The sequence below is a fragment of the Hyperolius riggenbachi genome, chromosome 10 (assembly GCF_040937935.1).
Source record: "Hyperolius riggenbachi isolate aHypRig1 chromosome 10, aHypRig1.pri, whole genome shotgun sequence".
NCBI classification, from domain to species: Eukaryota; Metazoa; Chordata; class Amphibia; order Anura; family Hyperoliidae; genus Hyperolius; species Hyperolius riggenbachi.
Genome location: NC_090655.1, coordinates 232,296,441 through 232,310,878, shown reverse-complemented (window position 1 = coordinate 232,310,878; position 14,438 = coordinate 232,296,441). Strand labels below are relative to the sequence as shown.

Genomic DNA, 14,438 nt, shown 5'->3' with positions numbered 1-14,438 from the left:
GTCATATGTCCATCGTAGTCAATTAAGGGGGAAGCTAATTCTCTTATTTGTGGGATGTAGGAGGAATCCCACACAAACATGGGGAGAACATACAAACTCTTTACAGATAGTGCCGCGGCTGGGACTTGAACCAGGGACCCGATGCTGTAAGGCGAGGGAGCTAACCACTATGCCACCGTGCTGCTTCTGTTATTCTTACTATAAATAATTCAAGACTAACCACTATCCACACATTCTAAATGATCGTAGTGAACAATTTATAATCCAGGAACAGCTGTCTAGCTTGTTTACTTATGCATCATGCACTCAGTCATGTGATCAGCCCACTGATGCAGCCCACAATAGTAGGGGGGGCCTGTGATATGTCACACCTCTGTACTGACTGGCAGCCTGTGTTACAGGATATAAAGATATGATTCAGTAGAGGGAGCTGATGAACCGCCCCACCTGCTATGTCTGCTTACTACATGGCCAAAGGGTACATGGGTTTTTTTTATCACTGTTGTGGTCACACAACTAATGGGCAGGGCAAGACATGCCCCACACCCTCTCTATGGGGAGAGAGCAGGCTGGGTAGGGTATGCCCTGCTCTGAGTGCTAAAATAGCATCAGTCGAGAACTACACAATCAGGCTAGGTTTCCACTTGAGCTTTTTGGTAAAGCCCAATCGAGCATCTAGTAAACAACAGGAGGGAGAGAGAGGTCTGCGGCTGTGGGCTCCATGCTGAATCGAGGGGCAGAGGTAAGCTTGTGCTTGTAGATGTGAGGGGGGACAAGTGAGGGGTGGAGGAGGGCAGCCCCTATATCTGCCTACCTATTCTGAAAGCCCCATACCTACCTACAGGTATACTGAAAGCCCCATACCTACCTGCCTATATTGAAGGCCCCATACCTACCTACCTATACTGAAGGCCCTTATACCTACCTACCTATACTGAGGAACCCATACTCATCTACCTATATTGAAGGCCCCATACCTACCTACCTATACTGAATGCCCTTATACCTACCTATACTGGAGGCCCCATACCAACCTACTTACCTATACTGAAGGCCCCATACCTACCTACCTATACTGAAGGCCCTTATACCTACCTACCTATACTGAAGGCCCTTATACCTACCTACCTATACTTAAGGCCCCATACTGACCGACCTACCTACCTACTGTATACTGAGGACCCCATACTTAACTATACTGAAGGCCCCTATACCTACCTACCTATCCTGAAGGCATCTATACCTAGCTACCTATGCTAAAGCAAAGCCCCCAGCAAAGTAAAGCCCCTGGGCCCCAGAAAAGCAGAGCCCAGCAACGCAAAGCAAAGGCCCGGGGCTCCAGACCAGCAAAGCAAACCCTTCAGCCTAGCAAAGCCTCCGGGCCCCAGCCCAGCAAAGTGCACAGCTAAGCAAAGCTTCCAGCTCGGCAAAGCCTAGTAAAGCCCCCCGCCCAGAAAAGCACCCAAAACTGCCCTTACCCCATTGAAACCCCCAGAAAATCCCCAGGCCCAGCACCCAGCAAGGCAAAGCATCGCCACCAGCCAGGAAGCCCTGCATCACCACCAGCAAGCCTAGCATAACCGCCAGCCGAGTACAGCACTCAGTCTGGCCGGCCGAAAACAAGACAGAAGCCAGATGAGGGGCTTATTCATGTGAAATAGTGCCTATTGAATACATTTGTTACACCATTGCTATGCTAATTTACATGGCCCCACCTATGACCACGCCCACTTTCTGCGGCATGATCACGCTCATTTTTTGCCACGCCGCGCTGCACAATCTTGGTGCCCAGGGGTGCCCTGGATCTCCCGAGAACCTAGAAACTCCTCTGCCCCCAACACACTCGTATAGGTCATTGCTTCATTGTGATACGCAAGCCACCATGGCAAGGTAACGATAACGAAGGGGAATTGACACATGTACAGTGGGTTGCAAAAGTATTCGGCCCCCTTGAAGTTTTCCACATTTTGTCACATTACTGCCACAAACATGCATCAATTTTATTGGAATTCCACGTGAAAGACCAATACAAAGTGGTGTACATGTGAAAAGTGGATCGAAAATCATACATCATTCCAAACATTTTTTTACAAATAAATAACTGCAAAGTGGGGTGTGCGTAATTATTCGGCCCCCTGAGTCAATACTTTGTAGAACCACCTTTTGCTGCAATTACAGCTGCCAGTCTTTTAGGGTATGTCTCTACCAGCTTTGCACATCTAGAGACTGAAATGCTTGCCCATTCTTCTTTGCAAGACTCAACAATTATTAGAAAGCAGTAGTCAAAAATGGATCCAAGTTGGCAAAATATCCTAGGGAGCATTAAGCTCTCCCAAATAGCCAGCTCACCATGGGCCTCAAAACTTAAGCACCAAGCCTAAACAACACATTTCCAAAAAAAAGTTCACAGAGGCCTCACAGATCCATGAAAAATATATATAATGCTTTATTCTGGATACATTCATTCTTCTTTGCAAAACAGCTCCAGCTCAGTCAGATTAAATGGACAGCGTTTGTGAACAGCAGTTTTCAAATCTTGCCACAGATTCTCGATTGGATTTAGGTCTGGACTTTGACTGGGCCATTCTAACACATAGATATGTTTTGTTTTAAACCATTCCATTGTTGCCCTGGCTTTATGTTTAGGGTCATTGTCCTGCTGGAAGGTGAACCTCTGCCCCAGTCTCAAGTCTTTTGCAGTCTCCAAGAGGTTTTCTTACAAGTTTGCCCTGTATTTGGCTCCGTCCATCTTCCCATCAACTCTGACCAGCTTTCCTGTCCCTACTGAAGAGAAGCACCACCAGAGCATGATGCTGCCACCACCATATTTGACAGTGGGGATGGTGTGTTCAGAGTGATGTGCAGTGTTAGTTTTCCGCCACACATTGCATTTTGGCTAAAAAGTTCCATTTTGGTCTCATCTGACCAGAGCACTTTCTTCCACATGGTTGCTGTGTCCCCCACATGCCTTGTGGCAAACTGCAAACGGGACTTCTTATGCTTTCTGTTAACAATGGCTTTCTTCTTGCCACTCTTCCATAAAGGCCAACTTTGTGCAGTGCACGACTAATAGTTTTCATATGGACAGATTCCCCCACCTGAGCTGTAGATCTCTGCAGCTCGTCCAGAGTAACCATGGGCCTCTTGACTGTATGATTTTCGTTCCACTTCTCACGTGTACACCACTTTTTGTTGGTCTTTCATGTGGAATTGCAATAAAATTGATTCATGTTTGTGGCAGTAATGTGACAAAATGTGGAAACCTTCAAGGGGGCCAAATACTTTTGCAACCCACTGTACATGCCTTTTGTTTTATTGTTGCAGCCAGAAAAATTAGGCATGTACACATCAGAAAAAGTATTATTCTTTTTGGTAGCAGCCGCTGTTAACAGCGGCCTTAAAAATTCAGGAATCTACCTGGAGTCCTGAACCCTGTTGGTGGTGGCGGAGAAGGCAAGCGGCCTGCAGGCAGAGATGCTGTGTGGGGACTGACTTAGTCTTCAGGCAGGCAGTAGCCCTCCGGGATCCATGCCTCATTCATTTTAATAAAGGTGAGGTACTGAACACTTTTTTTTTTACCTAGGCAACTTCTCGTTGGTGACAATGCCTCCTCATGCGCTGAAGGTCCTTTCTGACAGGACGCTTGAGGCGGGGCAAGCCAGAAGTTGGATGGCAAATTGGGACAGCTCTGGCCACAAGTCAAGCCTGCACACCCAGTAGTCCAGTGGTTCATTGCTGCTCAGAGTATCTATATCCACACTTAAGGCCAGGTAGTCGGCTACCTGCCAGTTGAGGCGTTCGTGGAGGGTGGATCCGGAAGGGCTGAGGTGGGGCATTGGACTAAGGAAAGTCCACATCTCCGACATCACCATCAGATTGCTAGAGCGTCCTGCCTTGCCAGCGTGGACATAGGAGGAGGATTACTGGCACATTTAGCCCCAAAGATCAGTGGCACATGCCGCTTATCTACTCTGGGGTGCCCCGGATGTCCCCCAGGCAGAGGCAACACAACACCCAGCTTGTCCCTGAGAGGTACCACAGCACCCAGCATGGCACTATAGCACTCCGCATGGCATTACAGCACCCAGTGTGCCCCATAGAGGCATCATACCCAACATGATACCATGGCACCACAGCACACTGCAATTGGGGGGTATGCTGGGTGCTATGGTGCCTCTATGTGGGCATATTGGGCACTGTGATTTCATACTAGGTGCTATGATGCCTTTATGGGGGGATGCAGGGAGCGGTGTTTATTCTTTGGGGGCATGCTGGGAAGTTGTGGTGCCTCAATGGAAGGTCCGTGGGAGCATGAGAGGGGGCCCATTAAAAGGTCAGGGAATGCTATGGGGGGACTGGCAGCAGACCAGCTCGCCCAGCAGAAAGTCAGACCAGCCAGCACAGAAGCCAGGTAACTCTGCCTAGTTATGTTTAAGTGATATGCTGCATTTTTATAATTATTATTAAAGAAAACCTGTACTGAAAATAAGTTCCCCTGGGGGGTACTCACCTCAGTAGGGGGAAGCCTCTGGACCCTAATGAGGCTTCCCCCGTCCTGTGTCCCACGGCGATCTCGCTGCAGCCTACGGAACGCACAGGCGACAATTTGTCGGCCCGTGCAATATTTACCTTTTCTGGCTCCAGCAGGGGCGCTGTTGCGGCTCTTCTGACGGAGATAGGCGGAAATAGCCGATCCCAGTCGGGTCCGCTCTACTGCGTAGGTGAGCGCGACTTACGTCTGCGCAGTAGAGCGGCCCGACGGAGATCGGCTATTTTTGCCTATCTCCGTGGGAAGAGCGGATCCTGCGCCTGCGCTGGAGCCAAGAAGGTAAATATTTACATTGCCGCCGCTCCAGGAGGATTTTTGCCGCCGCCGTGGGACCGAGGAGGACGGGGGAAGCCTCAATAGGATCCAAAGGCTTACCCCACCCGAGGTGAGTACCCCCCAGGGGAGGTTTTTTCAATTACAGATTTCCTTTATTGGAAATGGGGGGCTTCATCCAACATTTTGCAGAGCAGGCCTACTCGGACCACTATTAAGTTCATGTAATTTTGGCTCCACCAATGACCACACACTTACATTTTGGTGTATGGCCACACCCATTTTTCAGCTGGAGTGCTCAAAAGTGCCCCGGATCTCTTAGGATCCTAGCAATGCCCCTGATGCTCCATAGTGTGTTACCATAGGTGGTCATTTATTTCACAAAGTAAAAACTTACAAGAAAAAAACTCCAAAGGCACATGTAATGATAGTAAGGACATTTTCACATACCGACAATGCCACGACTGTCTTATATCATACTGACAATGTCACATCTGTTCTTTTTGTTACTGTATTGTACTGCCATTTATGTGTACCACAACAAGTTCAGACTTCAGAGTATGCCAAACAGCACTCTTGGCGAATAAAGTGATTCTATTCTATCCCGCCTTCTCAGTGCAGCAACTATCACCGGGCTGTGGCCAGCAGTGCGGTGTCCGTTGTCCAGGGTGATCAGCAGCACAGGTGTGGAAGGATCCTAGTTCCAGCGTGCCCTCATTGTTGCACAAATACAGGTTTTTATTTACAAAATGTGCTGCTTCATTACATCAAGTTCTGTCCTCAGAAGAGACACAATACTACATTGTTTATCTTTATAAATTGTTGATTTGCTAGTTAGGTTGCAAATAACCATTTTCTTCCTTTTAGGAGCGGTGGCATCAAAATACTGGATTTCCAGCGTGAAATCGATAATTTTTACCAACTGTACATTCATTTGAGGTTGTATCATATGTGGGCACACCCACACATCCAATCTTAAGCATTTACTTTGCTCACAGTGTATTCACTTTCAGAAGCCTGTAGTGGATGAGACCTGAATAGCACTGGGCATAGTAAGACGGGATTGGTGGGCGTTGTCACATCTGCCTCTTGAGGACTGACCACAAGTTCTCGATTGGATTAAGGCCTGGGGAGTTTCCTGGCCATGGACCTAAAATTTCTCGGTTTTGTTCCCTGAGCCACTTAGCCATCACTTTGGCCTCAAGGCACGGTGCTCCATCATGCGGGAAAAGCATTGTTCTTCATCAAATTGTCCTTGGATGGTTGAAGGAAGTTACTGTTGGAGGACATTTTGGTACCATTTTTTTATTCAAGGCTGTGTTCTTAGGCAACACTGAGTGAGCCCACTCCCTTGGATGAGAAGCAACCCCATATGAATGGTCTGAGGAGGCTTTAGGCTGGTTTCACACTGCGGATTGGCGGTAGCGGTAAAACAGGTCTTCAGGGATTACCACCTTAGTACGTAATGTAGTAAGTAATGCTCACTTCCTGTGGTAAAAGCGATCATGTGTACAGAAGCGTATAGCTAAAATACACATCCGCAAATGAGCAATGCATAAAACTTCCGGCGGGCATTTCAACAAACACGCGTCGCCGTTGACTTACATGAGTTCTTGTCCGCCACTCAGCCGCACGGTAACATAGGTTAGCCCTTGCTTCAGGGATGCAGCGAAAACATCACTTCCATCGCATCACACCACACCACGTCGGTATGAAAGGCCCCATAGACTAATATTACCCTGCAGTGGGGTGCAGTAAAAATGCCGCACTGCACCATTGTGAAAGGGCCCTTACTATAGGCATAAAACAGGACTAATGGAAGCACTCACCTCAGTAGTTCTGAGCCTGCACACTACACCGCGGACAACGTGGGCTTGATTGACAGCGGCACTCGCGCAGGTGCTGTAGAGACGACCTCGAGGTCACCCTCTGCACCGGCGAGGTCCCTGGGCCAAAAACTGAGCTGTGGCATGGGATGTGTCATCTGCAAGGGCCTGGAGGAAGCCCAGGGTAAGTAGAGCAGGGGACCCATATTTTTGCCTGATGACTCCTTTAACTACCTAACAGTGTCACGCTGACAGGCGTTGTACAGCAATGTGATCTATAGCAGTGCTGTATTGGGGACAGCCATGTCGCTCGGCTGTGCCCTGGGGAGGCACAAGGCACATAGGCTGATGCCTATGTTAGCCGATCGCTGTCATTGGCTGGCAGGGGGAGGGAGGGTGTAAAAAGAAAATATTAATAAACAGACAAATTAAAAAAAAAAAAACTTTAACAGCAAATAAAAAAAAAACACAAACATTGCGGGAGAGATCAGAGGAGAGCCCACCAACAGAAATCTCTGTTGGTGGGCAGAAAAGGGGGGGGGGAATCACTTGTGTGCTGAGTTGTACGCCATGCAGCAAGCCCTTACATCTGCAGTGGCCTGAATTGTAAAAAATAGCCTGGTCACTAGGGGGGTGTAAGCCAACGGTCTTCAAGTGGTATAGATACTCCGCACAGCACTGAAGATGTTGGTGCTATATAAATACTAAATACTAATAATAAAAATCAAAGCATTTATTACACCTCATGCTCAGCTCTTATTCCCCCACGCTGGCAGCATTTTCCTGCCTTCACATGCTGTATCACCAGTCACCACCAGGTGGCTCTGCCCTTTGTTGCGCATTGAACCACTTGTATGGACTCTGCTCCGTCAGCAGAGGCCGCCACCCCTCTTTCATTCCCTCAGTTTGAGGATGGCACTGGCCACAGGTTTTACAGGAAATGCTCTGGCTTTCAGCAAGTGCCAGAGCTTCAGCCACCCTTGCCCTGAGCAGCTGCCTGGCCTCTCTTGGCTCTTGCCTCTGTGGCCTGTTACATACCAGCTCTGCTGCCAGTGCCAGTCCAAGCTATGTCTCCTCTCCACTTCCTATCACTTCATCTCCAGTCCCAGTGTCACAACTTCCTGTCAGTAGCTCCACCTCCTCCTGCACGCCAGAGGCCAGGCACCAGCAGCGAAGGTAATGCTATTTGGTGATTCCAGTTGCTGGGACTAGTAGTGCAGTGTTTCTCAACATTTTATAAGTGTGTACCCCTTTTAAAACCCTGTACTCACCAAGTACCCCCTAGCATAGTAAACATGATCACAAGTACCCCTTGACAAATATATATTTAATCGTAGTACATGATAATTGGTTCTAAACAATGTGCAAGCATTTATTATTGCTTTTAATTAGCTAAAATACTAATTTGATGTTGTTTAAATACGAATTATAATTTTCTAAGTCTCTAAATTTGTTATTCTTGGTTAAGTATATCAAGCCCGAGTACCCCCTGGACCCATCAGAAGTACCCCCTGGGGTACGCGTACCGCATGTTGAGAACCTAGGTAGTAGTGCACACAGAGATGTCAGTTGGACATGCTGGGAGTTGTAATTCCACAGATGTGTGAGGAGTGACTAGAGGGCATGCAGGGAGTCTGGGTTTAATCATCTACACATTCAAGAAAGTTTCTAGCAGAGCTTGTAGTGCTACACATCCAACACAGAGCTAGCAATAGGCCTGTTGGGCGTTTACCTCTATGCAGCCTTCCCAGCCAACAGCAGGAAGTGATGGGACTTGTAGTTCTACATACCAGAGAGACAGGTGTGTGCCGAGATGTAAGTCTTAGAGAAAGGCCAGTATGATATGCTGGGACAGGGCCTGCGTTAGGCGGTGCAGGACAAGACAACGGCAGCTCAGGCCCCGGCAAGAGATATCAACAGCCACAGAGGAACACATACGATTTGAGAAAGAGGACTTAAGCAAGGTGAGCAACATCATTAATATTTCTACCCACACGCTTGACCCAGCGGAGTTGTCTGTGTTAGAAAAAGGTCTAGGATTTGTGCCCACACACAGCGATTCCATGTTTGATTGGGAGGTAGAGCTGTTTAAATTTACTAGGAGACTCAGATTAAGGGCACATTTTAAAGATACAGCACATGAGAATTTGTCTGATAATAGATTGTCCAGGGGCGTAGCAATAGGGGTTGCAGAGGTAGCAACCGCATCGGGGCCCTGGAGGCAGAGGGGCCCCATGGGGCCTTTCCTAAACCAAAGTATAAGCTGTTTATTGGTCCTGTGGTGGTAATAATCACTTCTATAGATGCTTTGAACGTTAGTAATCATTAACACACTGTTCCCCATCCCCTTCTTGCACCTCTAAAACTGTAGATGACCTTGGAAGGTTTTGTTGCGCCGTATCAAGTGTTACGTATAGAGTGCTTGGGGGGGCCCAATGTAAAACTCGCACCGGGGCCCTGAGCTCCATAGCTACGCCACTGAGATTGTCATGCTATTTACAGAGGTCGAACTGGTCTCCTAACGAACAATTCCCAGCTATAGACCTGTTTGAAAAAGTGGTCAAACTTGATATTAAGCAAAAGTGTGACAGCAGCAAATATGCACATTCAAATCTCACCTTTGCACAGAAACAGGCCTTTAAGAGACTCAGTGATAACCCCAATATTATCATCACATAAGCGAATAAGGGGGGGGGGAGCACTGTTGTTCAGGACATGCAGGATTATCTGCAAGAAGGGTTCTGACAGGTGCAAAATGAATTGCATTATGTTAAATGTGAGGATGACCCTACAACAGCTATTAAAGAAAAAGTAAACATACTGCTAACATCTGCGGTGGAAGATGGGGTTATCGATTCCAACATTGCAAGGGGATTAAAGATCGAACACCCAGTTGTGCCTTTACTGTATTTACTGCCTAAAGTACATAAATAGCTGCATAATCCCCCTGGACGCCCTATTGTTGCTAGCAGAGGACATTCAGAGCCTCTTCACAGCGATTCCACGGGATGAGGCTATAGCTGTGATTGAAGACAGGTTATTGGAGACTAACCTGTCCAATGGGCTAGTATATTTTTTACTTGATATTTTGGAATTGACGCTTAAATCCAACTACTTCAGGTTTAATGGAGACACATATTTACAACGCCAGGGGGCGAGCATGGGGTCACCTGCAGCCCCGTCCATTGCGAACATATTTGTTGAATCCTTAGAGCGCTCTATGTTTCTGAATAATCCATTGTATAAGGGACACATTTTCCAGTATTTTAGGTTTGTCGATGACATTTTGTTGCTATGGAAAGGCCCTAGGGAGTTGCTCCTTGAGATGGTAAGTGAAGCGAACCGAGTACATTTCACCATTAAATTCACTTTAGAGGCATCGAGTGAAAGCGTGCATTTCCTTGATGTCTCTATCAAGGCATCGGAAGGGCGGTTTGTTCCAAATTGTATTGTAAGCCCACTGATCACAACAATTTGTTGCGACACGATAGCCACCATCATGGCCACGTCGTTAAAGCTATACTGAGGGGGCAATTCCTTAGGGCCAGGTGCATCTGTACCAATGACGAGGACTATTGGAAAGCTAGTCAGGCACTGAGCTCCTAATTTGTGCAGAAATAAGCAAAATAGAAAGAGTTAGACAAGAGCTGTTGGCCATTGATAGGTCGACGTTGTTACACAAACCCACAAAAAATAGAGGTTCCAAAGGGGTACCATTTGTCACGAGTCTAGGAAAAAACACTACACTAATCAAAAACTCTATACACAGGTTCTGGCCTCTGTTGAGTACAGATAAGGATCTGGGTCCACTGTTCAAAGATGAACCCATTTTTTTGATTAGAATAGGTAGGACCATTCAAGACAGTGTGAGACACACTGATACGGCCCCACAAACTGCAGAACCCAGTACAGGTAAGGCAGGGACGCATCCATGCCTGAACTGTAATATTTGTAATGGTATTATAAAGGGAGAGTTTATTGGGCACCCCCACACAGGGCATAAAATTGCCATTAAAGGGAGACATTATTGCTCCACACCATGGGCCATTTATGGGCTCAAATGCCCATGTGGGCTCATGTATGTGGGCGAAACCACCAGGCCAGTGAGGACCAGGATACAAGAGCATAAAAGGGCCATCAGTAAGTACGCCGAGAGTGAAAGAAAAAACTACGACACCTCAGTTGCGAGGCACTTTGGCGCCATGGGTCATGGTGCGGTGCAGCTGAGGTGGTGCATATTTGAAATCATTGAGTCCCCCTAATAGAGGTGGAAGCCTAGAGAAAATATTAAAACAGAAGGAATCGAGGTGGATTCATAGGTTGGACGTAGTTGCCCCTAGAGGCATGAATGAGAGGTTGCCTCTCAAATGTTTTCTGTGATGCTGCTAAAAACTGTTAAGTGCAATATTGTGTATTTAAATATTTTGTACGTTTGTATATGTTTCCAGTATTGACATGTTGCCGATCGCATGTTTTTTATAGGTGGAACAGTGGCAGTCCATTGGTGGAAGTGCCTGGATAACGGTCAGTTTTTTGCTTTTTTAGTTGGTAGTCTGCATGGAGTGCCATATGACCTTATGATGTGTTTTTAATGGACAATGGGTTAAGTGGGAGGAGGTGGAGCCGCCCACTTAAGGTGTGGTGGCCACTTCCTGAGCATTTAAAATTGTGTATGTATTTGTATTTGCTGTTTAACACCTGAAGTAGGATGTAATATCCGTAACATGTAGTGTTTATACCTGCTCCTAATACAGCAAATTTATTTGCAGCCAGTAGCGTGCCGTCTTTTTGTTTGCAAGGACATTTTCCAAAGCAGTAGATGCAATCCGGCTGAGACTGGGCACAGGCAAAGGCACAGGTCTAGGTTACCTGTTACACTTGTTCTCCAGGCAACCAGTTGTCTTTTGGACAGAGCTAACAATGGGCCTATTAGGGTTTTACCTCTACACAACCTTCCCAGCCAACAGCAGGAAGTGATGGGACTTGTAGTTCTACATACTACAGAGACAAGTGTGTGCCGAGATGTAAGTCTTAGAGAAAGGCCAGTATGATATACTGGGACATGTATTCCAACAGATCCATGGATGAAGAACTCTGTATTATGGGCGCTCAGAAGCAGCCCAGCTGAACGAGTTATCTGTGGAGTCTGTGAGATGATTTGTATTTATCTGTACAGAGTGCAAGTAAATAGATCACAGCCTTGCAGCTCTTAAAGGGAATATCCGAGGTGAAAGAAAAAAAGTTCTACTTACCCGGGGCTTCCTCCAGCCCCTGGCAGCCGAGAATGTACCTCGCCGCAGCTCTGCTCCCAGTCGGAGGCCCGGGGTCCCGTCCTTTGGAGATGCCGACCTTGCCAGGATGGCATCTATTGCGCTCACGTGGCTTAGAGCATTCTGCACAGACACAGAAGGACTGTGACTGGGCAGAACGCTACACCACGTGAGCGCGGCCATGTGCATCGTGCAGGAGCAGAAGATGCCAACCCGGCAAGGTCGGCATCTCCAACGGAGGGGACCCCGGGCCACCAGCTGGGAGCGGAGCAGGGGCTGTGGCTGTGCCAGGGGCTGGAGGAAGCCCCGGGTAAGTAGAACTTTTTTATTTTTTTTTACCTCGGATTTTGCCTTTAAACGACAACTAAAGCAAGAGGTATTTGGAGGTCGCCATATTTATTTCCTTTTAAGCAATACCACTTGCCTGGCTAGCCTGCTGATCCCCTGCCTCTAGTACTTTCAGCCATAGACCCTAAACAAGCATATGCAGATCAGATGTTTCTGACAATAGTGTCAGATAAGTGACAATATTAGCTGCATGCTTGTTTCTGGTGTAATCCAGATACGACTGCAGCCAAATAGGCCAGCAGGGCTGCCAGGCAACTGGTATTTTTTTAAAAGGAAATAAATTGTCAGCCTTCACATTGTTCTTGCTTCAGTTGTCTTTTGAAATTCTTAAGCATTGGCAGTGAAGAGATGCATTACCTCAGTACAGGGAAACCTCTAGATCCTCCAGTGCCCCCCCCCCCCCCCAATGCCAGGACACATGCACCTCAAGGCAGCACTCTCATACAAGCGTGGCCGCACTGTGAAGGCGCAGGATGGCTCATGCTTGTGCAGTAGCACGGAGCCACCGCTTGGCTTTGGCGGAACAAGCTAGAGTCTTGAGGGGTTTGTGTGGGTCTCAACACTGAAATGACGAGGGGGAGGAAGTTGGGAGAAGCCTCTACCTAGGCAACTGTCCATTTGGGGCACTTCTTTCACTACTGGTTTACTTTAATGCAGCAATAAGATTTTAACTTTAGTCACAGAGGATATCCTCTGTGAAGAGGCGAAGCTTAAACATCTGATGTAAAACAGGCTGATTACTGGCATATGGGGTCTATGGCCCCCAAGGCAGCAAAGAGCATTCTAATTTGTGACTGCCTTGCTCTTCTCACCCTTCAGATGAACCCTCCCTCAGGGTACTATTGTCTTATAAGATATCTAACTGGGGTCATACACTCTAGTACAGAATAGCTTTAACATTCCCATGTGCTGATAAATATGTGCCTATTCGTAACAATGCAGGTTGGATCAAGGGCATTACTAGAGGAAGCAGAGATGGAGGTGGTGGTGAAAGAATATGGGTGATAGTTGCACGTGGGAAAGGATAAACTGTATGAGGGTAATAAAAACTGGTGATGGACCAAAGAAGTGAAAAGGGGGAATCTTTTAGTGTGGTGCTAGGATGGATGGGAGGTTTACAATTCACAGTCATACATGACAGTAAATGTATATGATGTGTTGTTGGGGGAGATGATAACTGAAAAGGTGAATGTGACATCTAATGCTAGGTACACACAATGAGATTTTCTGTCAAATTTATTGTCAGATCGATTATTTCCAACATGTCTGATCTAATTTCCAATTGTCTGTTTCCACAGGAACATATTGAGGAAATGGAAGACCACAGGCTCAGTTCAAGTTAAGGCTCGAAGTGGCAGACCAAGAAAAATCTCAGATAAACAAGCAACGAATGTTGAGAACAGTCAGAGTCAACCCACAGACCAGCACCAAGACCTACAACATCATCTTGCTGCAGATGGAGTCACTGTGCATCGTTCAACCATTTGGCGCACTTTACACAAGGAGATGCTGTATGGGAAAGTGATGCAGAGGAAGCCTTTTCTCCGCCCACAGCACAACAGAGCCGCTAAAGCACATTTGGACAAGCCAGCTTCATTTTGGAATAAGGTGCTGTGGACGGGGGTTATTTGGGTGTGTTGCATGGAGGAAAAACAACACAGCATTGCAAGAAAAACATCCATGCTCGGAAGGCATCAAACCTTAATGAACTACAGATGTTTTGTAAAGAGGAATGGTCCAAAATACATTCAACCAGAATTCAGACTCTCTTTGGAACCTACAGGAAGCTTTTAGAGGCTGTAATTTCTGCAAAAGGAGGATCTACTAAATATTGATTTCACTCATTTTTTTGTGGTGCCCAAATTTATGCACCTGTCTAATTTTGTTTAAACAATTACTACACACTTTCTGTAAATCCAATAAACTTTATTTCACTTCTCAAATATCACTGTGTGTGTCTCCTATATGATATATTTAACTGTCATTTTTTTATCATAACAACCAACGATTTATACAGTAAAACCATGACGATTAAAAAGGTTGCTCAAACGTTTGCATCCCACTGGACACCAGGACCTCTACAAGCATCTCAGGATGGAGAATCAGATGCCCCTCATCACCAGGTAAGAGGAGAATTTCATGTCTTGTAAAGGAGAGAGCAGTACGGAGGGT

The 14,438-nt window shown here is 46.8% G+C and overlaps 1 protein-coding gene and 1 long non-coding RNA gene across 2 annotated transcripts in view; one reads left to right on the top strand and one right to left on the bottom strand.

Annotated features, from left to right (window-relative positions):
* The window catches only part of LOC137534811 (large ribosomal subunit protein eL33-like), a 243,047-nt gene that overhangs the window by 162,475 nt on the left and 66,134 nt on the right, over nucleotides 1–14,438 (bottom strand). The gene's annotated exons all lie outside the window — the stretch shown is intronic.
* On the top strand, nucleotides 7,572–14,211 carry LOC137536432 (uncharacterized). Its single transcript, XR_011024559.1, has 3 exons — nucleotides 7,572–7,824; nucleotides 11,131–11,172; nucleotides 13,565–14,211. It is a non-coding gene; the product is annotated as an uncharacterized lncRNA (long non-coding RNA).